At 56.3% G+C, this 27893-nt stretch overlaps 1 long non-coding RNA gene across 1 annotated transcript in view; it reads left to right on the top strand.

The window, feature by feature from the left end:
- Nucleotides 1–27893, top strand: part of LOC130543282 (uncharacterized) — a 116157-nt gene that overhangs the window by 48590 nt on the left and 39674 nt on the right. Inside the window, exons 5-6 of the long non-coding RNA XR_008958514.1 lie at nt 12157–12242; nt 27523–27608. This is a non-coding gene — a long non-coding RNA (uncharacterized LOC130543282). The remainder of the gene's footprint in view (nt 1–12156; nt 12243–27522; nt 27609–27893) is intronic.

Genomic DNA, 27893 nt, shown 5'->3' with positions numbered 1-27893 from the left:
CAAAAAGGATGGACCCGGAGCAAGCAGACAAGTGTGGCCCGGCCGACGCCCCTCTGCTGGCCTGGAAGCAGGACCCGGTTGCTCTACTTAGAAGCTGAGTTCTAGAGCAAGAGGGGCTGGAGTGGCTGGGGTGTGTCCCGGGACGGGGTCTGGATGAGGGGTGTTCCAGGACGGGGGGTGGGGGTGGGGTGGGGGGGCAGGGCTGCTTGTGGAGGGAGGATCCATGAGGGCGGTAGGGACAGGCTCTCCCGTGCTCCACGGGTCCCGCCCAGGTAGCCTGGTGGCCTCAGTGCTGGCTTGTCTTCCTCGTGATTTCAGGGTTCATCTCTAGTCTCCGGGGACCCTCCTTTCCCGAGCAAGGCTCCACGGAAAGAAAGAGAGTATAGCTAGAGGACCCTGCAGCCAATACTCCCAACAATGGGACTAGCGTGTGTTCCAGAAATTGTGCTTTTAGGAGACAGCCCTAAAGCAGAAGAGATTTACGGCACATTGTACTCTTCACTTTAAGGAGGAGACTCAAAGAATTGGAGAGGTCTCAGTTGTTGGGCAGGTGGTGCTGCTGAGTAAATGATGTGTAGCCCCTGAAAATGCAGAAGGGGACAGGAGAGGAGTAGCAGTGCCTGTCCACTGTGGGGACCTCAGGCCGAACAAGAGCCCAGCTGTGGAACCCTCCCTGCCCCACCCTGTCCCCCACACAGGCAAACCCCCTCCCCCGCTCTCACTCACCCATACACTCCGAGGGAAAGGACTGGAAGAGGGACGCCATGTGTTATGGGCTATCATGGTAGAAGGTAGAAGGAATGTGTCTTCCTTTCTTCATATTTACATCACTCTTTTGCTACCAAAACGTAATCTGGCTGAAACCTTAGAGAACTTTTAAATTACCTGATATGTTTGTAATAAAGAGGAAGATTTAATATGCAGTCTTAATATTTTTATAACATGCACATTAGAATCATTGAAACCTGGCCTATCCAGGAAAATGAAAGATTTTGAAGGTGTCTCCTGGACCCAGAGATTTCTGGCTCCTGGGTCACACTTACAAAAGGGAAGCCTATCCCAGATCATGAAAACATTTCATTTTGGGGCTTCACATGCGCAGTATTGTATCAGCAATATTCCTTTGTAGTGAAAAGGGTTTTTTTTTTTGTTTGTTTGTTTCTGTTTTTGTTTTTCTGTGTTTGTTTGTTTTTTAAGAGAAAAAAAGCTGAAAAAAAAAATGAATCACTCATAGGTTACGTAGCTAGATACAAAAAGGCCACACTGCCTGATCCCACACACATGAAAACCCAGAAGAAGTAACTCACAGAGGCGGAGATGAGAGGGGAGCCGTGGCTACAGGGACTGGGCTGAGGGAATGAGCAGTATCTGACGAGTGGCACGGGAGTGTCTGGGAGGGAAATATTGTAGAAGGACAGGTTGTGAAACACTGTGTACCTAATGACACCTGGAGGTACAGTTTAAAAGGATCAGAGTAAAATTCCATGAAAACTCAATTTATCCTTTATTTATAGACCAGGATGTATTAAGCTATGAAATAGGTGCATGAACAACGCAAAAATTAGAAACACTGGAATGACAGGGGAGGGGAAGCCGTCCTTTGGGGATTCAGCGAGCAGGAACTGCTGCTCCGGGGCCGGGGCCGAGGCCGTATGCTCCACTGAGAGAGTTGGTAGGCGGCGCCCTTCGGCAAGCCCGATAACTGATGCTGTAGCCTGCTTGGACTCCGGGGCTGCCAAAGGTGCAGGTGGCTCTTGGAGCTGCTGACAGGGAGTCAGAGCTCTGTGTATATCCTCCGCTGGCTCTGAGAAGGCAAGTGACATCAGGGGCCCTTCAGGGACCTCCATAGTTAGTGCCGCAGCGTGCGCGGGCACCGGGGCTGCCAAAGGTGCAGGTGGGTCTTCAAGCTCCTGACAGGGAGTCAGAGCGCTGAGTATATCCTGCCGTGGCTCTGAAATGGGAGCTGTCATCACGCGCTCTTCAGGGACCTCCATGGCTGGTGCCGGAGCCTGCTCAGGCTCCCGCGCTGTCAAAGGTGCAGGTGACACTTCTTGCACCTGAGAGAGGGTCAGCGCCCTGAGTATATCCTCTGTTGGCTCTGATATGGGACGTGGCCTAAGGGGCTCCTCAGGGACCTCCGTAGCTGGTGCTGCAGGCTGCTCGGGTTCCGGTGCTGCCAAGGGCGGAGGTGGCTCTTGGAGCTCCTGACAGGGAGTCAGAGCAGTGAGTATGTCCTGCGCCGGCTCTGACAGGGCAGGTGGCATCAGGGGCCCTTCAGGGGCCTCCAGAGCTAGTGCTGCAGCGTGCGCGGGCGCCGGGGCTGCAAAAGGTGCAGGTGACTCTTCTAGCTCCCGACAGAGAGTCCGAGTTGTGAGTATAGCCTCCGCTGGCTCTGACATGTCACGTGGCCAAAGGGGCTCTTCAGGGACCTGCATAGGTAGGACTGGAGCCAGCTCGGGCTCCGGGGCTGCCAAGGGCGCAGGTGGCTCTTGGAGCTTCTGACAGGGAGTCAGAGCTGTTTGTATCTCCTGCGCCGTCTTCGACAGGGCAGGTGGCATCAGGGGCCTTTCAGGGACCTCCATAGCTGGAGCTGGAGCCTGCTCGGGCTCTGGGGCTGCCATAGATGCCAGTGGCTCTTGCAGCTCATGACCGTTCGTCAGAGCTGTGAGTGTATCCTCCGCTTCCTCTGACATGGCAAGTGGCATCGGGGGCCCTTCAGGAACCTCCATAGTTGGTGCTGCAGCGTGCGTGGGCGCCGGGGCTGCGAAAAGTGCCGGTCGGTCTTCAAGCTCCTGACAGGGAGTCAGAGCTGGGAGTATATCATCTGTGGGCTGTGACATGAGACGTGGCCCAAGGGGCTCTTCAGGGACCTCCGAAGCTGGTGCTGCAGGCTGCTCGGGCTCCGGCGCTGCCAAGGGCGGAGGTGGCTCTTGGAGCTCCTGACAGGGAGTCAGAGCAGTGAGCATGTCCTGCGCCGGCTCCGACAGGGCAGGTGGCATCAGGGGCCCTTCAGGGACCTCCATAGTTAGTGTTGCAGCATGCGCGGGTGCTCGGGCTGCGAAAGGTGCAGGTGGGTCTTCAAGATCCTGACATGCTGTCAGAGCTTTGAGTATATCCTGCCGTGGCCCTGAAATGGGAGCTGTCATCACGCGCTCTTCAGCGACCTCCATGGCTGGTGCCGGAGCCTGCTCAGGCTCCCGCACTGTCAAAGGTGCAGGTGACTCTTCTTGCACCTGAGAGAGGGTCAGAGCCCTGAGTATATCCTCTGTTGGCTCTGATATGGGACGTGGCCCAAGGGGCTCTTCAGGGACTTCCGTAGCTGGCGCTGCACGCTGCTCGGGTTCCGGTGCTGCCAAGGGCGGAGGTGGCCCTTGGAGCTCCTGACAGGGACTCAGAGCAGTGAGTATGTCCTGCGCCGGCTCCGACAGGGCAGGTGGCATCAGGGGCCCTTCAGGGACCTCCATAGTTGGTGCTGCAGCGTGTGTGGGCGCCGGGGCTGCGAAAAGTGCAGGCCGGTCTTCAAGCTCTTCACAGGGAGTCAGAGCTGTGAGTGTATCATCTGTTGGCTGTGACGTGAGACGTGGCCTACGGGGCTCTTCAGGGACCTCCGAATCTGGTGCTGCAGGCTTCTCGGGCTCCGGCGCAGCCAAGGCCGGAGGTGGCTCTTGGAGCTGCTGACAGGGGGTCAGAGTGCTGTGTACATCCTCCGGTGGCTCAGACATGGCAAGTGGCATCAGGGGCCCTTCAGGGACCTCCGTAGCTAGTGCTGCAGCGTGCGCGGATGCTGGGGCTGCGAAAAGTACAGGGCGGTCCTCAAGCTCCTGACAGGGAGTCAGAGCTGGGAGTATATCCTCTGTTGGCTGTGACATGGGACGCGGCCTAAGGGGCTCTTCAGGGACCTCCGAAGGTGGTGCTGCAGGCTGCTCGGGCTCCGGCGCTGCCAAGGCCGGACGTGGCTCCTGGAGCTCCTGAGAGGGAGTCAGAGCAGTGAGTATGTCCTGCGCCGTCTCCGACAGGGCAGGTGGCATCAGGGTCCCCTCAGGGACCTCCATAGGTAGTGCTGGAGCCTGCTCGGGCTCCAGGCTTTCCAAAGGTGCAGGTGACTCTTGTAGCTCCCGACAGAGAGTCAGAGCTGGGAGTATATCCTGCCGTGGCTCTGAAATGGCAGGTGTCATCACGGGCTCTTCAGGGACCTCCATGGCTGGTGCCGGAGCCTGCTCAGATTCCCGCACTGTCAAAGGTGCAGGTGACCTTTCTAGCACCTGACAGAGAGTCAGAGCTGTGAGTATATCCTCCGCTGGGTCTGACATGTCACGTGGCCTGAGGGGCTCTTGAGGGACCTCCATAGCTAGGACTGCAGCCTCCTCGGGCTCCGGGGCTGCCAAGGGCGCAGGTGGCTCTTGGAGCTTCTGACAGGGAGTCAGAGCTGTGAGTATGTCCTGCGCCGGCTCTGACAGGGCAGGTGGCATCAGGGGCCCTTCAGGGACCTCCATAGCTGGAGCAGGAGCCTGCTCGGGCTCTGGGGCTGCCATAGATGCCAGTGGCTCTTGCAGCTCATGACCGTTCGTCAGAGCTGTGACTGTATCCTCCGCTTCCTCTGACATGGCAAGTGGCATAAGGGACCCTTCAGGGACCTCCAGAGCTAGTGCTGCAGCGTGCGTGGGCGCTGGGGCTGCGAAAGGTGCAGGTGGGTCTTCAAGCTCCTGATAGGGAGTCAGAGCTGGGAGTATATCCTCTGTTGGCTGTGACATGGGACGCGGCCTAAGGGGCTCTTCAGGGACCTCCGAAGGTGGTGCTGCAGGCTGCTCGGGCTCCGGCGCTGCCAAGGCCGGACGTGGCTCCTGGAGCTCCTGAGAGGGAGTCAGAGCAGTGAGTATGTCCTGCGCCGTCTCCGACAGGGCAGGTGGCATCAGGGTCCCCTCAGGGACCTCCATAGGTAGTGCTGGAGCCTGCTCGGGCTCCAGGCTTTCCAAAGGTGCAGGTGACTCTTGTAGCTCCCGACAGAGAGTCAGAGCTGGGAGTATATCCTGCCGTGGCTCTGACGTGGGAGGTGTCATCTCGGGCTCTTCAGGGACCTCCGTGGCTGGTGCTGGGGCCTGCTGAGGCTCCTGGCTTTCCAAGGGTGCAGGTGACTCTTGGACGTCCTCACGGTGGATCAGAGCTCTGACCACCAGCTGCACTGGGCCCGACACGACAGATGACGTCCCTGCTCTTTTGAGTTGCTGAGCTCCAGCAGCAGTGATGGGATTTTCCAGCTCAGGCTCTGAAGCTGCATCAGGCACCACAGTGGGAGCTGGGACTAGCTTTCGGCGCGGTTGCGGATCTCGCTGTGGGGCTGCTGCTGTCGCTCCAAGAAGAGAAAGTATGGTCATCATGATTGTCTTTCCATGTCCCTTCCAAATGAAGGCAACTTTGCCCACCACTCAGTATTGTCTAAGAACCCATCCCTGGGTGGTCTCCCCAAACTGTAGCCCATGGGGACAGTGATCTGAGACCACTCCTTGCTCCCAGCCACACTGCAGTCTGTGGAGGCTTGCTCTGTGTGGCCCACTCTCTCCCCTCCACAGGCCTCCATCAGTCACCCCCAGTCCTCCTCACCCCCAGCCTCCGGCTCAGCGGGCTCGAGGTGTCGCAGCCGAGAGAGGAGGAGCCAGGCACGTTGCTCCAGGTCTGAGCCTGGCACGAGGAACCCTACGTATGCCAGTAGTGTCTTTAGGCAGGGAAATTCCGGGGGCTGGAAGAAATCTTCAGGGTAGTGGTCCAGCCAGGTGCCCAGGATGGAGGAGATGACCCTGGGGAGAGACAGGTGGGCAGAGGAGTCAGAGGACAGGGCACCTCCCACGCGGATGCCCCAGGGAGCCCCTGTCGGAACCTGGGCCCCTGGGTCCCCGGCTCCTGGCTGTCAGAGCCCATTCCTACTCCATGTCCACCTGTGATGTGGCAGAGCTGCCTGAGGCAGGCCTGGTCACTGAGGAGGGGCTGGCCCAAAGCCTCTGTGAGTGGGAGTCCTTGACCCCTGGTGTGACCATTTCTGTCCTCCAAGCGGAAGCTGGACACCCTGCTCAGTCTCCCTGCCCACTTGCCGCGTGACTTGCACTGCATGTGGGCAGGGAGGGGTGGCGTGTCTGGCGTGGTCATTGCTATGACTATCCAATCAAGGAGGGAACTAAGGGACTCTGTCCCATCCCTGGCCTTCCCAGGACCCTCCCGATACCGCCCACTTCCCCTCCCGTGCCTACGTGCTGCCTCGTTCAGTAGGTGCCAGGAGAGGGTGTCCTTGCGTGGACACTAATCTCCCACTGGCTGGGGGACGTCCAGTCCCCGAGCCCTCCCTGGGTCTCCTGAGTACCTGCTGAGCACCCAGTGTCGACGTTCCACCAGATGTGTGGAAGCCACGCCCTTTGTTCTGGGTCCCAGGATTAGGGTAGAGACAGGGCTGAGAGGCGGCGGGGATGGGGAATGACTCTGTTAGGGGCTGAGGCGGCCCTCCAGCCCGCTCTGCTCTCCCACAGTGCCCACACCCCACCCAGGGCTCTCCAGGCCCCCTTTCCTCTTCTGCAGAAGCAGCCCTCAGACCTGGACCCTCTCACAGGAATGGCAGATGTGTGGGATGAGGGTCCAGCAGCCCCCAGATCACAGTCCCCTCGCTGCCCTCTCGAAGAAGGAAGGGCCCTGTGCATTAGCCAAAGCTCACTCACGTGCCCCGCTGCTCCTGGTCTCCGCCGATCTCGTCCCAGGAAGAGAGGACGCATCCGTAGCTAGAGGAGGCCGGAGGGGTGGTGGGGGGATCGCATGAAATGCCCTGTGAACCCTCCCTCTCATCGTATCTAGTGTCACTGTCTGACTGCCGACTAGAATGGAGCCCTGGGGTGCTCCCGGGTGCTGTCTGCTGTGTGCGTGGGATCACAGTCAGCGCCCAGGGAAGCGTCTGCAGGTCTGCACCTAGAAGGGCATCCATCCTTTATGCTCGATGAATGAAAGGGCCCCCACCAGCCCCATCCCAGAGAGCTGAGTGGGCCTGGGGCCCCCTGCTCATGCCCGGGCATGCCTGCTCTGGTCTCACCCAGGACACAGACCCCAGATGGAGTGTCAGATGTCCTTTTCCAAGGGGAAAAGAGCCCAGCTCAAGACCGTGGTGACGGTGAGGGCTGAGGCAGAGGCTTCTTCATGGGGAGCGGGACGATGATCCACGAGCACGACCACAGCCCCCGTAGAGGACCTTTCCACAGGGCCAGGCGCCCAGGTGTCCTTACCCTCCAGGACCCCACTGAGTCCCTGTAATAACTCTGCCCCAGTCCGAGGAGCCCACTGAGGCTCCGCGAAGTTGGGTGGCATTCCCCAGACTCCCAGGCAGGAGGTGGGCAAATCCCACTGGGCTGTGGAGGGGCAGGGTGCTCACCTTGTCACCAGCTGGTCCAGCACCTCCTGGGTGGTAGCATAAGCTCTGTATGTGGCCAGGAACATGGAGACGTAGCTGAGGTCTCCGTCTAGGAAGGCGGGCAGCAGGTGTTCTACTCGCTTCTTCAGCAGCTCTGCCCGTTGGGGCCGCACCACGCAGCTCCCATTGCTCTTCACGGTTGAGGCCTTTCTAGCCTGAGGTGGGACAGGGGAGACATGCGGTCTTCACTGCGGTCACCAGGAGGGTTGGGGGTTGGAGCCCAGAGCAAACCCCCAGGCTCTCGGTGACGTAGGCAAAGAGGTGGGACAGGAGGGCCCACAGTAGACAAAAGGAGCAAGGTGCCTGGCTGGTTCCGTGGGTTCAGGGTCCGCCTCTTGGTTTCGGCTGAGCTCCTGATGCGCGCGTCCTGAGATCGAGTCCGTCGTCAGGCTTCGCACTTAGGGCAGGGTCTGCTTGAGGATCCTGTCTCTCCCTCTGTGTCTCCAACCCCCGTCTCTGTCTCTGTCTCTGTCTCTGTCTGTCTCTCAAAAACATAACTCGTGCAATCTCTTTAGGGAAAAAGGAGAATGGCAACAATACGGGGATGTGAGGTGGGGGGTGTGTGAATGGACGTCGGTATCTCAGGTCAGATCGTTAGCGGAGTATTGACAGCCGCTCCCTGCACTAACGGCATCGTCCCTGTGATTTCTGACGATGTATGTCAGGCTTGAGAACACAGAGACTGTTTCATGGGTGGGGGTGCTCGGGATTTTAGGGCACGTAGGATGTTCCGTGCAGCGCTGTGAGTTGGCAACAGAAGGGAATCACATGAACGTCCTGCCTCTGTGAAGGGCTCAGTGGCTGCGGTAACGGATGGGCCTTCTGGAATGTTGTGCAGCACAAGGAGGCGCCTGCTCCGGACCCTGGAGGGGCCCCAGGGATGGGTTCCTTCACAACCAAAGGGCAGAGCAATAGGCATAGTACCATGAGCCCCAGGCCCCTTTGGGGAAAAGTCTCCCAGCTCAGCAGGATCTCGAGCAAGGGATGAGAGGTGGTTTAAGGTCGCTTTTCTGATATTCGTACAGATATGTGGATAGGGACTGTGCATGGGGCCAAGGCCGTTGGCAGGGCCCTGACGGCAGGTTTGGGGAGGAGATGGGGATCCAGGTTCACATGGGAGCAGGAGTCCAGGAGGGAGCCCCGAGGAGCCCAGAGGCTGGTTTCTGGGATCTGGGTCCCTTTGTGCCGCATCGGTGCCCTGGGTGCTGGGTCCCTCCGGCACCTCCACTCACCCTGAGCCAGCGCTGGACTTTGTTGGCAGTAGGGGACTCCTTCCTGTCCTTCAAGGAGGTGGGGCAGGGGATCCCATCGTTCAGCTCCTGCCCTGTCTCCTGTGTGGAGCTCTGTAAAGACAGTGCCCGGCAGCCAGGCGGGAGGCCTCGGAGGTCTGTCTGGCTGCCTTTGCTGGTCCTCAGACCCAGGGGACTCCCTTGCAGGCCCACCACACCCCAGGATGCACGCAGCTCCACCATGGAGAGAAAAGTGACACAGCTCGAGGGCCTTGGATTCACTCTGGCCCTGGTGAGAGGCACCTCAGGAATCCTCTTTCCACCCTGCCCACCGTGGCATCGGTGTGAGCATGAAGGCATCCCCAGGGTATCCACTGCCCTGCAACCTCCTCCAGCCCAGGGCGGGACCTCCCCCACATACCCCTCTTTCCCTGAAACTGGGGGGATGGGGCTGCCCAGGGATGGCTCGGAGAGGTGGCCTGGCCTGGCCTGGCCTGGCCTGGCCTAGGCCGCTCAGTATTACCTTCCGGCACCTCCTGGCAAAGGCCCTGCGGCGTCGGGGGCGCGGGTTGAGCCAGTGTCTGCAGCAGGTGAAAAGTCCCTCAGCCCGGGGTTTCTGGAAGCCAGAGCCCCGGAAAATGGGCACGCAGCAAGAGAACATCTTTCGCTATCGAATGTCTCTGGCCAAGTGAGCCTGATACGGGACCGCACTAGAATGTGGGTGCCTGGTGACCAGGGTTCCAAGTTCTGTGGGGGTCGGTTATCAGGGAAGTGACTTCACTTCCTGGGATCCCCTCCCCGAGTCCACACCTGGACTAGCACCTACACAAACAGTGCTCTGGGCTGCCGACTGCTCATCCCCTTTCTGCGTGCCATGCCACATGCGTACCCGGTGACACCAACACAACCCTCTCCGCAGGCCCTAGGGAAGGTCTGGGTGCAGCCAGGGCCCCAGCTTAGAAACACCCCGGGCTCTGACGCAAGTCTCCATCTTCCCTGTTTGGGACCCCGGAGAAGCCGTTGTGCCCGTCAGGGATGGTCTGTGTCTTGCCTGTGCGATAGGGATTTTTCCAGCGGACTTCTTGCGGAAGTCCACAGGCATAGGTGGGATACCATCTAAGAAATTGGGGGAGTGGTGTCCCACGTAGGGAATACCTGCCACCACATTTTCTTCCTTTCTCACCTTCTCTGAGTCTGTAGCTCCTCCGATGCCACCCACAGTCCCTATTGTGTTGTGTGTGTATCTGTGCACATGTGTGGGCCCCAATACTCGTATTGTGCAGGCCCAGAAGATGAGAGTCCCACCTAGGGGTGGATGGGAAATAGCTTTCCCAGGTCTTAGGCTTTCTAATTTCCAAGGCAAACCCTGCAGAAGGCATTGGAGCCTTGGCTTAGAGGGGCTGAGCCCACCCTTACCCCTAGACGCTGCCAGTCGTGTGTCACGAGCCATCCCTCCTTTCCTCTGGGTGTCCTGCGGGCAGGGGTGCCGTCAGTGGGTTGCCCTGGCCTGGGCTCCTCCTCAGACGGGTACGTGCTGGGATGCCTCCTGCCTGGGATGTCGATGCTTCTTCTCATCACCCCCATACCATGTGCAGGTCTACAGCCAGTTCCAAAGCACAACCTCTTCCCGAGCTCCCAGTGAGTAGCTAGGTTCAGCCACGGCCCCACCGTTAAGGACACTCGGAGAGCTGGGTTCAGGCCTGGTTCTGCCTTCTTACCAGTCTGTGATTCTGGGCAAGGCACGGACCCTGCTGGGGTCTTCCCCTTGTTGCAGAGGCTGTCTCTTACGTAACTGATTTTCTTTTATTTGAAAGATTTTCTGTGTTGGTTTGAGAGACAGAGTGTGGGGGGTGGGGAGGATAGAGGGAGAGGGGAGACAGAATCTCAAGCCGACTCTGTGCTGAGTGTGATGCGCAACGCTGGTCTTGATCCCAAGACCCTGAGTTCGTGACCTGAGTCCAGATCACGAGTCGGAGGCGTAAGCAACTGAGCCACCCAGGCGCCCTGGCAAAAGAACACTTTCGATATATTTCCAGGCAATGCAGGGAAGTGACTAGTGCAAGGGGGAAGACAAACATGAGGGACTCTGCATTTCCCTAACTTACTGCCTAAAGAGATTTCATTTCTAGTCTACGGGTCAGGAATGTAGAACACAGGCGAAGCTCAGCCATTTCCATGAGTTGGAGACAGCAAGGTGGAAGTTTGGAGAAGTCAATATGGCTGTGGTTTACAGTACAGAATACTGAGGAGAGCTGCACAGAGAAAGAGGACCTCAGAAAGCCATCTAGGATCACTTTTGAGTTGTCATAGAATTCCGCAGTAGGGCACATGTGTGAGGAACGTAGGTGGTGTGGGGAAAATAATAGCGCAGGGGAAGCAGAGAGGAAAATGTCACTAGCCTTCACACACAATCAGGAAAAGTCTGTGCTACCGGCAGCAGGCAGAGTGGAAAACCTCGTAATTCATGGGACATTGCAAAGAGAGCTCAGAATACCAACAGAACAGTAGCAAAATACATTGAAGACTACTGTGATACCACCTAACAAACCTTTGGAAAGCTAGTCTGGAAGGATAAAATAGTTTTCCAGGAACCTCCCCATCAGAACAATCCTCAAGGGTATGTGTAGAAATATAAGCCATAGTTAATATCTAACAATTAAAATTCACGATAGCTGCCTTCCAACAAAAGATTACCAGGATGCAAAGAAGGAGAAAAGTTCACCTCGTACTGAGGAGAAAGATTAAACAATAGAAACCTACCCAGAAATGAAAAAGACGATGGAAGTATTGCACATGGACATTCAAACCACTGTTAGAAAGAGGTTTTATATACGTAAGAATGTACACAAAGGATGAAGTGAAACAGAGATATAGAAAATATGAAAACAAGGAAAACCCAACTTCTGGAGCTGAACCGTAGCACGTCTAAGATGAAAAATGTAGTAGATGGCCTTTCTTTCACGTTAGACACTAAATAGCAAAAAGAGAGAGAGAGAGACAGAGACAGAGAGAGAGAGAACGTGAATGTATGATCATTGCAGTTGTCCAGAATAAAGCAGAGAAAAGGAAGGGTGCAAACCACGCCCTGCACACAAACACTAGAGTATGTGTGAGCTTTGTAGCAATTTCACGTGGCCTGGTAGATAAGAAATTGGCTGAGGTACAGAAAAAAACTGTTTGAAGAAGTAATGTCTGATTATTATCTGAATTGTATGAACCCTCTCCACCCAGAGATTCAAGAATGCAGGAATCCAGCCAACAAAACCCCCAAACATAAAGATCATGAAAAAAACCCTCCTTATCAACCTACATCCCAATAAAATTGCTTCAGACCAATGATAAAGAAAAAATCTAAAAAGCAGATGGAGATGAGTCCATTGCGTTACCTGTCACGTCCCTAATTCTGTAGATGGTCTCTGTTTCTTTCTGGTCTGTGGTACTCTTGGAGTGTCTCTTCACTTACAGGATCCCCCTTCCTATTTCTTGCAGGGTGGTTTCGCGGCCAAATCCTTTGAGTTCCTTTCTGTCCTGGAAGCTCTTTATCTCTGCTCCTATTCGGAATGCCTCCTTGCTGGGTAAAGTATTCTTGGCTGCATGTTTTTCTCATTTAGTACCCTGACTCGATCACGCCAGCCCTTTCTGGTGTGCCAGGTCTCCGTGGATAGGTATGTGGCTAGAAGACCCTCTTGTCTCAAGCTGCTTTCAGGATTTTCTCTTTGTGTCTGAAATTGCAAACGTCACTGTATATGTTAGGGTGTTCCTCTATTCCTGTGGATTTGGGGAAGAGTCCTCTCTACCTCTTGGACTTGAATGCCCGTTTCCCTCCCAGATTGGGGAAGTTCTCAGCTACGATCTACACAGACAGATCTTCTGTCCCTCTGTGTCTTCTCCCTCGGGGCCAGAAGTAATTCCAATATTGTTTCCTTTTGTGGCATCACTGATTTTTCGATTCCCCCACCCATGGTCCATTCGTTGGCTTTCTCTCTTTTCCTCGGCTTCCTTCCTTTCCGTCAGCTTGTCTTTGGTGTCCCTGACTCTGTCTTCTGCCTCATTGACCCTGGCCGTTAGAGTGTCCACATGCAATGTAGACTGCATCTCAGTTAGAGCCTTTGGAATTTGGGCCTGATTCGATTTCATTTCTGCACTCTGAGAGTCTCTCGTGTCATTTAGACTTTTTTCAAGCCCAGCTAGCAACTCTATAATTGTCATCCTGAGTTCCAGCTCTGACATCTTACTTAAAACCATATGCATTAGATCAGTGGCCGAGAGGGTTACCTCTGGCTCTTTCTTTTGCCGTGAATCCCTCCCTCTAGTCACTTTTCCCAGAGAAGAATGGATGGGGGAGAGAGAGATTAGGATCTCACAGGGTGGACAAAACAGGGTGAGCCACTTGGTCCCGAGTGTCTGTTGGTCTGTGTGTTGGAAGTCACTAAATCCCAAAATGGTAAAGAAAGCCAAACTCATATATACACAGAAATCAAATTGAATATAGCGACAGGAATCCAAGAATGAAGAATATGTGTATCAAATGTCAATGTAAAAAATGAAAGTTAAGAAAAGATTGAAAAATGAAGAGTTGCTAAAAGAAAAAGAAAAAGTAGTTGGAAAGGGAAAAAAGACAGAAAAAAAAAAACAACAACGAAATGGAAAATGTTGAATGGAGAGAGAAATGAATGATGAGAAAAAGCCTCGAGCTCTAGGTGCTATTTTCCCCTAGCGCTGGAGTTTGGCCGTCCTCTTTGGTCTGTAAACTTGCTGTTCACTTGTTGTTTCACCTCGTTTTCGGGGGGCAGGGGCCTAGTGCCCTGTTTCGCAGGTGTTTTTGCCTGGACGGGGATGCACTGCCCCTTGCCAGGGGGCCCGGTGGGGCTCAGGGTCAGCGGGTTGCTCTGTGTGCCTTGCGTTCCCAGAGGGCTTTCCCCGCCTCTTGAGAGGGTGAGAATAAAAACGGCCGCCCGCATCTGTAGGCGCGGAGGTGTGATGCTGTTGTGCGCCAAGTTGTGTAGACGTCTGCGGTGCTCCCCACACCAAAGCTCCTGGGGGAAGGCGGAGGGTCACAGCATTCCTGTCCTTTGCAGGGCTCCCAGACGGAGAGCTTCTGATCAAGTGGACTCCCCGTCAAGTGACTTCGTGCGAGGAGAGGGATCTCTCCCTTCTCCTCACTTGGGTCTCGAGCAGGAAGCGTAGGCACTGCTCTCACAACAACTGAACCGGAGGGTTATCGGGAATTGGGGCTGGCAGGGGCAGGGGGTCACTGCTGGAGGAGCCTGAGGGGTGTGGAGGGGCTATGCCCAGTGCCAAAGCCGCCGGTTGAGGCTCTGTCCATCCTGCAGCTTCCATGAGCACCCAGTGTGCTTTGGAAATGAGGAGGTCGTGGAATATAGGTGAGGTTCAGTGGGGTGGAACCCGGAGCCGACGACCAGGAGAGAATTCTTGAGACGTCTTTGGTGCAAAACTGGTGGTTTCTGACAGGACCCGTGGCAGATAGAGCTGCTGCCCCGGCTTGTGAGGGGTGGCTGATGATAAGACTATGGGGTTGGGGGAAGGGAAGGGAAAAGGGAGGTTGAGATAATACTTGCATATGTTAAAGAAGACTCCCAAGGTACAGAGGCCTTGCCATTGTCTAGGGAAGGTGGTTTTGCCCTCTAGCAAGGCATGGACATTAAGACGGTTGGGAACTTCCTGGAGGCTGCAGATTAGAAGGACATTTCATTGTATCTACTTTCCCTTCAGGAAGCTAAGTAATTGATAGAAAGGCTTGGTTCTTGTAAAGTGCTAAGACGTTGGGAAACTGAGGGAGACTTAAGTCTTGCAGGATTGTGGTGTCTATAGGTGAACTATTTCTTTGCCCTTTAGGGCAGCCGGGAGTGCCTGAGGAATGTCACGTCCACCCCATGGTGGGGGGTGGGTGTGGGGTGTCAGTTCCGGCTTTGTCCTCCTCAGCTAGCCTTCTCTTGCCTCCTCAGTAAAGGTCCCTCCTGTTCACAGAGGTTCAAGCAGTTCTCGCTGTTGCCACCTAGTGGACATATGGATGAACACATTCAGGTCATGTCTGTGACTCCCTGAGCTGAGCGGCCCTGAGAGGTTGGTTCCTTCCTGCGAGGAGAGGGCCCAAAAAGGATGGACCCGGAGCAAGCAGACAAGTGTGGCCCGGCCGACGCCCCTCTGCTGGCCTGGAAGCAGGACCCGGTTGCTCTACTTAGAAGCTGAGTTCTAGAGCAAGAGGGGCTGGAGTGGCTGGGGTGTGTCCCGGGACGGGGTCTGGATGAGGGGTGTTCCAGGACGGGGGGTGGGGGTGGGGTGGGGGGGCAGGGCTGCTTGTGGAGGGAGGATCCATGAGGGCGGTAGGGACAGGCTCTCCCGTGCTCCACGGGTCCCGCCCAGGTAGCCTGGTGGCCTCAGTGCTGGCTTGTCTTCCTCGTGATTTCAGGGTTCATCTCTAGTCTCCGGGGACCCTCCTTTCCCGAGCAAGGCTCCACGGAAAGAAAGAGAGTATAGCTAGAGGACCCTGCAGCCAATACTCCCAACAATGGGACTAGCGTGTGTTCCAGAAATTGTGCTTTTAGGAGACAGCCCTAAAGCAGAAGAGATTTACGGCACATTGTACTCTTCACTTTAAGGAGGAGACTCAAAGAATTGGAGAGGTCTCAGTTGTTGGGCAGGTGGTGCTGCTGAGTAAATGATGTGTAGCCCCTGAAAATGCAGAAGGGGACAGGAGAGGAGTAGCAGTGCCTGTCCACTGTGGGGACCTCAGGCCGAACAAGAGCCCAGCTGTGGAACCCTCCCTGCCCCACCCTGTCCCCCACACAGGCAAACCCCCTCCCCCGCTCTCACTCACCCATACACTCCGAGGGAAAGGACTGGAAGAGGGACGCCATGTGTTATGGGCTATCATGGTAGAAGGTAGAAGGAATGTGTCTTCCTTTCTTCATATTTACATCACTCTTTTGCTACCAAAACGTAATCTGGCTGAAACCTTAGAGAACTTTTAAATTACCTGATATGTTTGTAATAAAGAGGAAGATTTAATATGCAGTCTTAATATTTTTATAACATGCACATTAGAATCATTGAAACCTGGCCTATCCAGGAAAATGAAAGATTTTGAAGGTGTCTCCTGGACCCAGAGATTTCTGGCTCCTGGGTCACACTTACAAAAGGGAAGCCTATCCCAGATCATGAAAACATTTCATTTTGGGGCTTCACATGCGCAGTATTGTATCAGCAATATTCCTTTGTAGTGAAAAGGGTTTTTTTTTTGTTTGTTTGTTTCTGTTTTTGTTTTTCTGTGTTTGTTTGTTTTTTAAGAGAAAAAAAGCTGAAAAAAAAAATGAATCACTCATAGGTTATGTAGCTAGATACAAAAAGGCCACACTGCCTGATCCCACACACATGAAAACCCAGAAGAAGTAACTCACAGAGGCGGAGATGAGAGGGGAGCCGTGGCTACAGGGACTGGGCTGAGGGAATGAGCAGTATCTGACGAGTGGCACGGGAGTGTCTGGGAGGGAAATATTGTAGAAGGACAGGTTGTGAAACACTGTGTACCTAATGACACCTGGAGGTACAGTTTAAAAGGATCAGAGTAAAATTCCATGAAAACTCAATTTATCCTTTATTTATAGACCAGGATGTATTAAGCTATGAAATAGGTGCATGAACAACGCAAAAATTAGAAACACTGGAATGACAGGGGAGGGGAAGCCGTCCTTTGGGGATTCAGCGAGCAGGAACTGCTGCTCCGGGGCCGGGGCCGAGGCCGTATGCTCCACTGAGAGAGTTGGTAGGCGGCGCCCTTCGGCAAGCCCGATAACTGATGCTGTAGCCTGCTTGGACTCCGGGGCTGCCAAAGGTGCAGGTGGCTCTTGGAGCTGCTGACAGGGAGTCAGAGCTCTGTGTATATCCTCCGCTGGCTCTGAGAAGGCAAGTGACATCAGGGGCCCTTCAGGGACCTCCATAGTTAGTGCCGCAGCGTGCGCGGGCACCGGGGCTGCCAAAGGTGCAGGTGGGTCTTCAAGCTCCTGACAGGGAGTCAGAGCGCTGAGTATATCCTGCCGTGGCTCTGAAATGGGAGCTGTCATCACGCGCTCTTCAGGGACCTCCATGGCTGGTGCCGGAGCCTGCTCAGGCTCCCGCGCTGTCAAAGGTGCAGGTGACTCTTCTTGCACCTGAGAGAGGGTCAGCGCCCTGAGTATATCCTCTGTTGGCTCTGATATGGGACGTGGCCTAAGGGGCTCCTCAGGGACCTCCGTAGCTGGTGCTGCAGGCTGCTCGGGTTCCGGTGCTGCCAAGGGCGGAGGTGGCTCTTGGAGCTCCTGACAGGGAGTCAGAGCAGTGAGTATGTCCTGCGCCGGCTCTGACAGGGCAGGTGGCATCAGGGGCCCTTCAGGGACCTCCAGAGCTAGTGCTGCAGCGTGCGCGGGCGCCGGGGCTGCAAAAGGTGCAGGTGACTCTTCTAGCTCCCGACAGAGAGTCCGAGTTGTGAGTATAGCCTCCGCTGGCTCTGACATGTCACGTGGCCAAAGGGGCTCTTCAGGGACCTGCATAGGTAGGACTGGAGCCAGCTCGGGCTCCGGGGCTGCCAAGGGCGCAGGTGGCTCTTGGAGCTTCTGACAGGGAGTCAGAGCTGTTTGTATCTCCTGCGCCGTCTTCGACAGGGCAGGTGGCATCAGGGGCCTTTCAGGGACCTCCATAGCTGGAGCTGGAGCCTGCTCGGGCTCTGGGGCTGCCATAGATGCCAGTGGCTCTTGCAGCTCATGACCGTTCGTCAGAGCTGTGAGTGTATCCTCCGCTTCCTCTGACATGGCAAGTGGCATCGGGGGCCCTTCAGGAACCTCCATAGTTGGTGCTGCAGCGTGCGTGGGCGCCGGGGCTGCGAAAAGTGCCGGTCGGTCTTCAAGCTCCTGACAGGGAGTCAGAGCTGGGAGTATATCATCTGTGGGCTGTGACATGAGACGTGGCCCAAGGGGCTCTTCAGGGACCTCCGAAGCTGGTGCTGCAGGCTGCTCGGGCTCCGGCGCTGCCAAGGGCGGAGGTGGCTCTTGGAGCTCCTGACAGGGAGTCAGAGCAGTGAGCATGTCCTGCGCCGGCTCCGACAGGGCAGGTGGCATCAGGGGCCCTTCAGGGACCTCCATAGTTAGTGTTGCAGCATGCGCGGGTGCTCGGGCTGCGAAAGGTGCAGGTGGGTCTTCAAGATCCTGACATGCTGTCAGAGCTTTGAGTATATCCTGCCGTGGCCCTGAAATGGGAGCTGTCATCACGCGCTCTTCAGCGACCTCCATGGCTGGTGCCGGAGCCTGCTCAGGCTCCCGCACTGTCAAAGGTGCAGGTGACTCTTCTTGCACCTGAGAGAGGGTCAGAGCCCTGAGTATATCCTCTGTTGGCTCTGATATGGGACGTGGCCCAAGGGGCTCTTCAGGGACTTCCGTAGCTGGCGCTGCACGCTGCTCGGGTTCCGGTGCTGCCAAGGGCGGAGGTGGCCCTTGGAGCTCCTGACAGGGACTCAGAGCAGTGAGTATGTCCTGCGCCGGCTCCGACAGGGCAGGTGGCATCAGGGTCCCCTCAGGGACCTCCATAGGTAGTGCTGGAGCCTGCTCGGGCTCCAGGCTTTCCAAAGGTGCAGGTGACTCTTGTAGCTCCCGACAGAGAGTCAGAGCTGGGAGTATATCCTGCCGTGGCTCTGAAATGGCAGGTGTCATCACGGGCTCTTCAGGGACCTCCATGGCTGGTGCCGGAGCCTGCTCAGATTCCCGCACTGTCAAAGGTGCAGGTGACCTTTCTAGCACCTGACAGAGAGTCAGAGCTGTGAGTATATCCTCCGCTGGGTCTGACATGTCACGTGGCCTGAGGGGCTCTTGAGGGACCTCCATAGCTAGGACTGCAGCCTCCTCGGGCTCCGGGGCTGCCAAGGGCGCAGGTGGCTCTTGGAGCTTCTGACAGGGAGTCAGAGCTGTGAGTATGTCCTGCGCCGGCTCTGACAGGGCAGGTGGCATCAGGGGCCCTTCAGGGACCTCCATAGCTGGAGCAGGAGCCTGCTCGGGCTCTGGGGCTGCCATAGATGCCAGTGGCTCTTGCAGCTCATGACCGTTCGTCAGAGCTGTGAGTGTATCCTCCGCTTCCTCTGACATGGCAAGTGGCATAAGGGACCCTTCAGGGACCTCCAGAGCTTGTGCTGCAGCGTGCGTGGGCGCTGGGGCTGCGAAAGGTGCAGGTGGGTCTTCAAGCTCCTGATAGGGAGTCAGAGCTGGGAGTATATCCTCTGTTGGCTGTGACATGGGACGCGGCCTAAGGGGCTCTTCAGGGACCTCCGAATCTGGTGCTGCAGGCTTCTCGGGCTCCGGCGCAGCCAAGGCCGGAGGTGGCTCTTGGAGCTGCTGACAGGGGGTCAGAGTGCTGTGTACATCCTCCGGTGGCTCAGACATGGCAAGTGGCATCAGGGGCCCTTCAGGGACCTCCGTAGCTAGTGCTGCAGCGTGCGCGGATGCTGGGGCTGCGAAAAGTACAGGGCGGTCCTCAAGCTCCTGACAGGGAGTCAGAGCTGGGAGTATATCCTCTGTTGGCTGTGACATGGGACGCGGCCTAAGGGGCTCTTCAGGGACCTCCGAAGGTGGTGCTGCAGGCTGCTCGGGCTCCGAAGCTGCCAAGGCCGGACGTGGCTCCTGGAGCTCCTGAGAGGGAGTCAGAGCAGTGAGTATGTCCTGCGCCGTCTCCAACAGGGCAGGTGGCATCAGGGTCCCCTCAGGGACCTCCATAGGTAGTGCTGGAGCCTGCTCGGGCTCCAGGCTTTCCAAAGGTGCAGGTGACTCTTGTAGCTCCCGACAGAGAGTCAGAGCTGGGAGTATATCCTGCCGTGGCTCTGAAATGGCAGGTGTCATCACGGGCTCTTCAGGGACCTCCATGGCTGGTGCCGGAGCCTGCTCAGATTCCCGCACTGTCAAAGGTGCAGGTGACCTTTCTAGCACCTGACAGAGAGTCAGAGCTGTGAGTATATCCTCCGCTGGGTCTGACATGTCACGTGGCCTGAGGGGCTCTTGAGGGACCTCCATAGCTAGGACTGCAGCCTCCTCGGGCTCCGGGGCTGCCAAGGGCGCAGGTGGCTCTTGGAGCTTCTGACAGGGAGTCAGAGCTGTGAGTATGTCCTGCGCCGGCTCTGACAGGGCAGGTGGCATCAGGGGCCCTTCAGGGACCTCCATAGCTGGAGCAGGAGCCTGCTCGGGCTCTGGGGCTGCCATAGATGCCAGTGGCTCTTGCAGCTCATGACCGTTCGTCAGAGCTGTGAGTGTATCCTCCGCTTCCTCTGACATGGCAAGTGGCATAAGGGACCCTTCAGGGACCTCCAGAGCTAGTGCTGCAGCGTGCGTGGGCGCTGGGGCTGCGAAAGGTGCAGGTGGGTCTTCAAGCTCCTGATAGGGAGTCAGAGCTGGGAGTATATCCTCTGTTGGCTGTGACATGGGACGCGGCCTAAGGGGCTCTTCAGGGACCTCCGAAGGTGGTGCTGCAGGCTGCTCGGGCTCCGGCGCTGCCAAGGCCGGACGTGGCTCCTGGAGCTCCTGAGAGGGAGTCAGAGCAGTGAGTATGTCCTGCGCCGTCTCCGACAGGGCAGGTGGCATCAGGGTCCCCTCAGGGACCTCCATAGGTAGTGCTGGAGCCTGCTCGGGCTCCAGGCTTTCCAAAGGTGCAGGTGACTCTTGTAGCTCCCGACAGAGAGTCAGAGCTGGGAGTATATCCTGCCGTGGCTCTGACGTGGGAGGTGTCATCTCGGGCTCTTCAGGGACCTCCGTGGCTGGTGCTGGGGCCTGCTGAGGCTCCTGGCTTTCCAAGGGTGCAGGTGACTCTTGGACGTCCTCACGGTGGATCAGAGCTCTGACCACCAGCTGCACTGGGCCCGACACGACAGATGACGTCCCTGCTCTTTTGAGTTGCTGAGCTCCAGCAGCAGTGATGGGATTTTCCAGCTCAGGCTCTGAAGCTGCATCAGGCACCACAGTGGGAGCTGGGACTAGCTTTCGGCGCGGTTGCGGATCTCGCTGTGGGGCTGCTGCTGTCGCTCCAAGAAGAGAAAGTATGGTCATCATGATTGTCTTTCCATGTCCCTTCCAAATGAAGGCAACTTTGCCCACCACTCAGTATTGTCTAAGAACCCATCCCTGGGTGGTCTCCCCAAACTGTAGCCCATGGGGACAGTGATCTGAGACCACTCCTTGCTCCCAGCCACACTGCAGTCTGTGGAGGCTTGCTCTGTGTGGCCCACTCTCTCCCCTCCACAGGCCTCCATCAGTCACCCCCAGTCCTCCTCACCCCCAGCCTCCGGCTCAGCGGGCTCGAGGTGTCGCAGCCGAGAGAGGAGGAGCCAGGCACGTTGCTCCAGGTCTGAGCCTGGCACGAGGAACCCTACGTATGCCAGTAGTGTCTTTAGGCAGGGAAATTCCGGGGGCTGGAAGAAATCTTCAGGGTAGTGGTCCAGCCAGGTGCCCAGGATGGAGGAGATGACCCTGGGGACAGACAGGTGGGCAGAGGAGTCAGAGGACAGGGCACCTCCCACGCGGATGCCCCAGGGAGCCCCTGTCGGAACCTGGGCCCCTGGGTCCCCGGCTCCTGGCTGTCAGAGCCCATTCCTACTCCATGTCCACCTGTGATGTGGCAGAGCTGCCTGAGGCAGGCCTGGTCACTGAGGAGGGGCTGGCCCAAAGCCTCTGTGAGTGGGAGTCCTTGACCCCTGGTGTGACCATTTCTGTCCTCCAAGCGGAAGCTGGACACCCTGCTCAGTCTCCCTGCCCACTTGCCGCGTGACTTGCACTGCATGTGGGCAGGGAGGGGTGGCGTGTCTGGCGTGGTCATTGCTATGACTATCCAATCAAGGAGGGAACTAAGGGACTCTGTCCCATCCCTGGCCTTCCCAGGACCCTCCCGATACCGCCCACTTCCCCTCCCGTGCCTACGTGCTGCCTCGTTCAGTAGGTGCCAGGAGAGGGTGTCCTTGCGTGGACACTAATCTCCCACTGGCTGGGGGACGTCCAGTCCCCGAGCCCTCCCTGGGTCTCCTGAGTACCTGCTGAGCACCCAGTGTCGACGTTCCACCAGATGTGTGGAAGCCACGCCCTTTGTTCTGGGTCCCAGGATTAGGGTAGAGACAGGGCTGAGAGGCGGCGGGGATGGGGAATGACTCTGTTAGGGGCTGAGGCGGCCCTCCAGCCCGCTCTGCTCTCCCACAGTGCCCACACCCCACCCAGGGCTCTCCAGGCCCCCTTTCCTCTTCTGCAGAAGCAGCCCTCAGACCTGGACCCTCTCACAGGAATGGCAGATGTGTGGGATGAGGGTCCAGCAGCCCCCAGATCACAGTCCCCTCGCTGCCCTCTCGAAGAAGGAAGGGCCCTGTGCATTAGCCAAAGCTCACTCACGTGCCCCGCTGCTCCTGGTCTCCGCCGATCTCGTCCCAGGAAGAGAGGACGCATCCGTAGCTAGAGGAGGCCGGAGGGGTGGTGGGGGGATCGCATGAAATGCCCTGTGAACCCTCCCTCTCATCGTATCTAGTGTCACTGTCTGACTGCCGACTAGAATGGAGCCCTGGGGTGCTCCCGGGTGCTGTCTGCTGTGTGCGTGGGATCACAGTCAGCGCCCAGGGAAGCGTCTGCAGGTCTGCACCTAGAAGGGCATCCATCCTTTATGCTCGATGAATGAAAGGGCCCCCACCAGCCCCATCCCAGAGAGCTGAGTGGGCCTGGGGCCCCCTGCTCATGCCCGGGCATGCCTGCTCTGGTCTCACCCAGGACACAGACCCCAGATGGAGTGTCAGATGTCCTTTTCCAAGGGGAAAAGAGCCCAGCTCAAGACCGTGGTGACGGTGAGGGCTGAGGCAGAGGCTTCTTCATGGGGAGCGGGACGATGATCCACGAGCACGACCACAGCCCCCGTAGAGGACCTTTCCACAGGGCCAGGCGCCCAGGTGTCCTTACCCTCCAGGACCCCACTGAGTCCCTGTAATAACTCTGCCCCAGTCCGAGGAGCCCACTGAGGCTCCGCGAAGTTGGGTGGCATTCCCCAGACTCCCAGGCAGGAGGTGGGCAAATCCCACTGGGCTGTGGAGGGGCAGGGTGCTCACCTTGTCACCAGCTGGTCCAGCACCTCCTGGGTGGTAGCATAAGCTCTGTATGTGGCCAGGAACATGGAGACGTAGCTGAGGTCTCCGTCTAGGAAGGCGGGCAGCAGGTGTTCTACTCGCTTCTTCAGCAGCTCTGCCCGTTGGGGCCGCACCACGCAGGTCCCATTGCTCTTCACGGTTGAGGCCTTTCTAGCCTGAGGTGGGACAGGGGAGACATGCGGTCTTCACTGCGGTCACCAGGAGGGTTGGGGGTTGGAGCCCAGAGCAAACCCCCAGGCTCTCGGTGACGTAGGCAAAGAGGTGGGACAGGAGGGCCCACAGTAGACAAAAGGAGCAAGGTGCCTGGCTGGTTCCGTGGGTTCAGGGTCCGCCTCTTGGTTTCGGCTGAGCTCCTGATGCGCGCGTCCTGAGATCGAGTCCGTCGTCAGGCTTCGCACTTAGGGCAGGGTCTGCTTGAGGATCCTGTCTCTCCCTCTGTGTCTCCAACCCCCGTCTCTGTCTCTGTCTCTGTCTCTGTCTGTCTCTCAAAAACATAACTCGTGCAATCTCTTTAGGGAAAAAGGAGAATGGCAACAATACGGGGATGTGAGGTGGGGGGTGTGTGAATGGACGTCGGTATCTCAGGTCAGATCGTTAGCGGAGTATTGACAGCCGCTCCCTGCACTAACGGCATCGTCCCTGTGATTTCTGACGATGTATGTCAGGCTTGAGAACACAGAGACTGTTTCATGGGTGGGGGTGCTCGGGATTTTAGGGCACGTAGGATGTTCCGTGCAGCGCTGTGAGTTGGCAACAGAAGGGAATCACATGAACGTCCTGCCTCTGTGAAGGGCTCAGTGGCTGCGGTAACGGATGGGCCTTCTGGAATGTTGTGCAGCACAAGGAGGCGCCTGCTCCGGACCCTGGAGGGGCCCCAGGGATGGGTTCCTTCACAACCAAAGGGCAGAGCAATAGGCATAGTACCATGAGCCCCAGGCCCCTTTGGGGAAAAGTCTCCCAGCTCAGCAGGATCTCGAGCAAGGGATGAGAGGTGGTTTAAGGTCGCTTTTCTGATATTCGTACAGATATGTGGATAGGGACTGTGCATGGGGCCAAGGCCGTTGGCAGGGCCCTGACGGCAGGTTTGGGGAGGAGATGGGGATCCAGGTTCACATGGGAGCAGGAGTCCAGGAGGGAGCCCCGAGGAGCCCAGAGGCTGGTTTCTGGGATCTGGGTCCCTTTGTGCCGCATCGGTGCCCTGGGTGCTGGGTCCCTCCGGCACCTCCACTCACCCTGAGCCAGCGCTGGACTTTGTTGGCAGTAGGGGACTCCTTCCTGTCCTTCAAGGAGGTGGGGCAGGGGATCCCATCGTTCAGCTCCTGCCCTGTCTCCTGTGTGGAGCTCTGTAAAGACAGTGCCCGGCAGCCAGGCGGGAGGCCTCGGAGGTCTGTCTGGCTGCCTTTGCTGGTCCTCAGACCCAGGGGACTCCCTTGCAGGCCCACCACACCCCAGGATGCACGCAGCTCCACCATGGAGAGAAAAGTGACACAGCTCGAGGGCCTTGGATTCACTCTGGCCCTGGTGAGAGGCACCTCAGGAATCCTCTTTCCACCCTGCCCACCGTGGCATCGGTGTGAGCATGAAGGCATCCCCAGGGTATCCACTGCCCTGCAACCTCCTCCAGCCCAGGGCGGGACCTCCCCCACATACCCCTCTTTCCCTGAAACTGGGGGGATGGGGCTGCCCAGGGATGGCTCGGAGAGGTGGCCTGGCCTGGCCTGGCCTGGCCTGGCCTAGGCCGCTCAGTATTACCTTCCGGCACCTCCTGGCAAAGGCCCTGCGGCGTCGGGGGCGCGGGTTGAGCCAGTGTCTGCAGCAGGTGAAAAGTCCCTCAGCCCGGGGTTTCTGGAAGCCAGAGCCCCGGAAAATGGGCACGCAGCAAGAGAACATCTTTCGCTATCGAATGTCTCTGGCCAAGTGAGCCTGATACGGGACCGCACTAGAATGTGGGTGCCTGGTGACCAGGGTTCCAAGTTCTGTGGGGGTCGGTTATCAGGGAAGTGACTTCACTTCCTGGGATCCCCTCCCCGAGTCCACACCTGGACTAGCACCTACACAAACAGTGCTCTGGGCTGCCGACTGCTCATCCCCTTTCTGCGTGCCATGCCACATGCGTACCCGGTGACACCAACACAACCCTCTCCGCAGGCCCTAGGGAAGGTCTGGGTGCAGCCAGGGCCCCAGCTTAGAAACACCCCGGGCTCTGACGCAAGTCTCCATCTTCCCTGTTTGGGACCCCGGAGAAGCCGTTGTGCCCGTCAGGGATGGTCTGTGTCTTGCCTGTGCGATAGGGATTTTTCCAGCGGACTTCTTGCGGAAGTCCACAGGCATAGGTGGGATACCATCTAAGAAATTGGGGGAGTGGTGTCCCACGTAGGGAATACCTGCCACCACATTTTCTTCCTTTCTCACCTTCTCTGAGTCTGTAGCTCCTCCGATGCCACCCACAGTCCCTATTGTGTTGTGTGTGTATCTGTGCACATGTGTGGGCCCCAATACTCGTATTGTGCAGGCCCAGAAGATGAGAGTCCCACCTAGGGGTGGATGGGAAATAGCTTTCCCAGGTCTTAGGCTTTCTAATTTCCAAGGCAAACCCTGCAGAAGGCATTGGAGCCTTGGCTTAGAGGGGCTGAGCCCACCCTTACCCCTAGACGCTGCCAGTCGTGTGTCACGAGCCATCCCTCCTTTCCTCTGGGTGTCCTGCGGGCAGGGGTGCCGTCAGTGGGTTGCCCTGGCCTGGGCTCCTCCTCAGACGGGTACGTGCTGGGATGCCTCCTGCCTGGGATGTCGATGCTTCTTCTCATCACCCCCATACCATGTGCAGGTCTACAGCCAGTTCCAAAGCACAACCTCTTCCCGAGCTCCCAGTGAGTAGCTAGGTTCAGCCACGGCCCCACCGTTAAGGACACTCGGAGAGCTGGGTTCAGGCCTGGTTCTGCCTTCTTACCAGTCTGTGATTCTGGGCAAGGCACGGACCCTGCTGGGGTCTTCCCCTTGTTGCAGAGGCTGTCTCTTACGTAACTGATTTTCTTTTATTTGAAAGATTTTCTGTGTTGGTTTGAGAGACAGAGTGTGGGGGGTGGGGAGGATAGAGGGAGAGGGGAGACAGAATCTCAAGCCGACTCTGTGCTGAGTGTGATGCGCAACGCTGGTCTTGATCCCAAGACCCTGAGTTCGTGACCTGAGTCCAGATCACGAGTCGGAGGCGTAAGCAACTGAGCCACCCAGGCGCCCTGGCAAAAGAACACTTTCGATATATTTCCAGGCAATGCAGGGAAGTGACTAGTGCAAGGGGGAAGACAAACATGAGGGACTCTGCATTTCCCTAACTTACTGCCTAAAGAGATTTCATTTCTAGTCTACGGGTCAGGAATGTAGAACACAGGCGAAGCTCAGCCATTTCCATGAGTTGGAGACAGCAAGGTGGAAGTTTGGAGAAGTCAATATGGCTGTGGTTTACAGTACAGAATACTGAGGAGAGCTGCACAGAGAAAGAGGACCTCAGAAAGCCATCTAGGATCACTTTTGAGTTGTCATAGAATTCCGCAGTAGGGCACATGTGTGAGGAACGTAGGTGGTGTGGGGAAAATAATAGCGCAGGGGAAGCAGAGAGGAAAATGTCACTAGCCTTCACACACAATCAGGAAAAGTCTGTGCTACCGGCAGCAGGCAGAGTGGAAAACCTCGTAATTCGTGGGACATTGCAAAGAGAGCTCAGAATACCAACAGAACAGTAGCAAAATACATTGAAGACTACTGTGATACCACCTAACAAACCTTTGGAAAGCTAGTCTGGAAGGATAAAATAGTTTTCCAGGAACCTCCCCATCAGAACAATCCTCAAGGGTATGTGTAGAAATATAAGCCATAGTTAATATCTAACAATTAAAATTCACGATAGCTGCCTTCCAACAAAAGATTACCAGGATGCAAAGAAGGAGAAAAGTTCACCTCGTACTGAGGAGAAAGATTAAACAATAGAAACCTACCCAGAAATGAAAAAGACGATGGAAGTATTGCACATGGACATTCAAACCACTGTTAGAAAGAGGTTTTATATACGTAAGAATGTACACAAAGGATGAAGTGAAACAGAGATATAGAAAATATGAAAACAAGGAAAACCCAACTTCTGGAGCTGAACCGTAGCACGTCTAAGATGAAAAATGTAGTAGATGGCCTTTCTTTCACGTTAGACACTAAATAGCAAAAAGAGAGAGAGAGAGACAGAGACAGAGAGAGAGAGAACGTGAATGTATGATCATTGCAGTTGTCCAGAATAAAGCAGAGAAAAGGAAGGGTGCAAACCACGCCCTGCACACAAACACTAGAGTATGTGTGAGCTTTGTAGCAATTTCACGTGGCCTGGTAGATAAGAAATTGGCTGAGGTACAGAAAAAAACTGTTTGAAGAAGTAATGTCTGATTATTATCTGAATTGTATGAACCCTCTCCACCCAGAGATTCAAGAATGCAGGAATCCAGCCAACAAAACCCCCAAACATAAAGATCATGAAAAAAACCCTCCTTATCAACCTACATCCCAATAAAATTGCTTCAGACCAATGATAAAGAAAAAATCTAAAAAGCAGATGGAGATGAGTCCATTGCGTTACCTGTCACGTCCCTAATTCTGTAGATGGTCTCTGTTTCTTTCTGGTCTGTGGTACTCTTGGAGTGTCTCTTCACTTACAGGATCCCCCTTCCTATTTCTTGCAGGGTGGTTTCGCGGCCAAATCCTTTGAGTTCCTTTCTGTCCTGGAAGCTCTTTATCTCTGCTCCTATTCGGAATGCCTCCTTGCTGGGTAAAGTATTCTTGGCTGCATGTTTTTCTCATTTAGTACCCTGACTCGATCACGCCAGCCCTTTCTGGTGTGCCAGGTCTCCGTGGATAGGTATGTGGCTAGAAGACCCTCTTGTCTCAAGCTGCTTTCAGGATTTTCTCTTTGTGTCTGAAATTGCAAACGTCACTGTATATGTTAGGGTGTTCCTCTATTCCTGTGGATTTGGGGAAGAGTCCTCTCTACCTCTTGGACTTGAATGCCCGTTTCCCTCCCAGATTGGGGAAGTTCTCAGCTACGATCTACACA

Source organism: Ursus arctos, unplaced genomic scaffold, assembly GCF_023065955.2.
Source record: "Ursus arctos isolate Adak ecotype North America unplaced genomic scaffold, UrsArc2.0 scaffold_92, whole genome shotgun sequence".
Lineage (NCBI taxonomy): Eukaryota > Metazoa > Chordata > Mammalia > Carnivora > Ursidae > Ursus > Ursus arctos.
The sequence above is the reverse complement of the archived record's forward strand: the minus strand, read 5'-3'. Positions and strand labels throughout refer to the sequence as shown.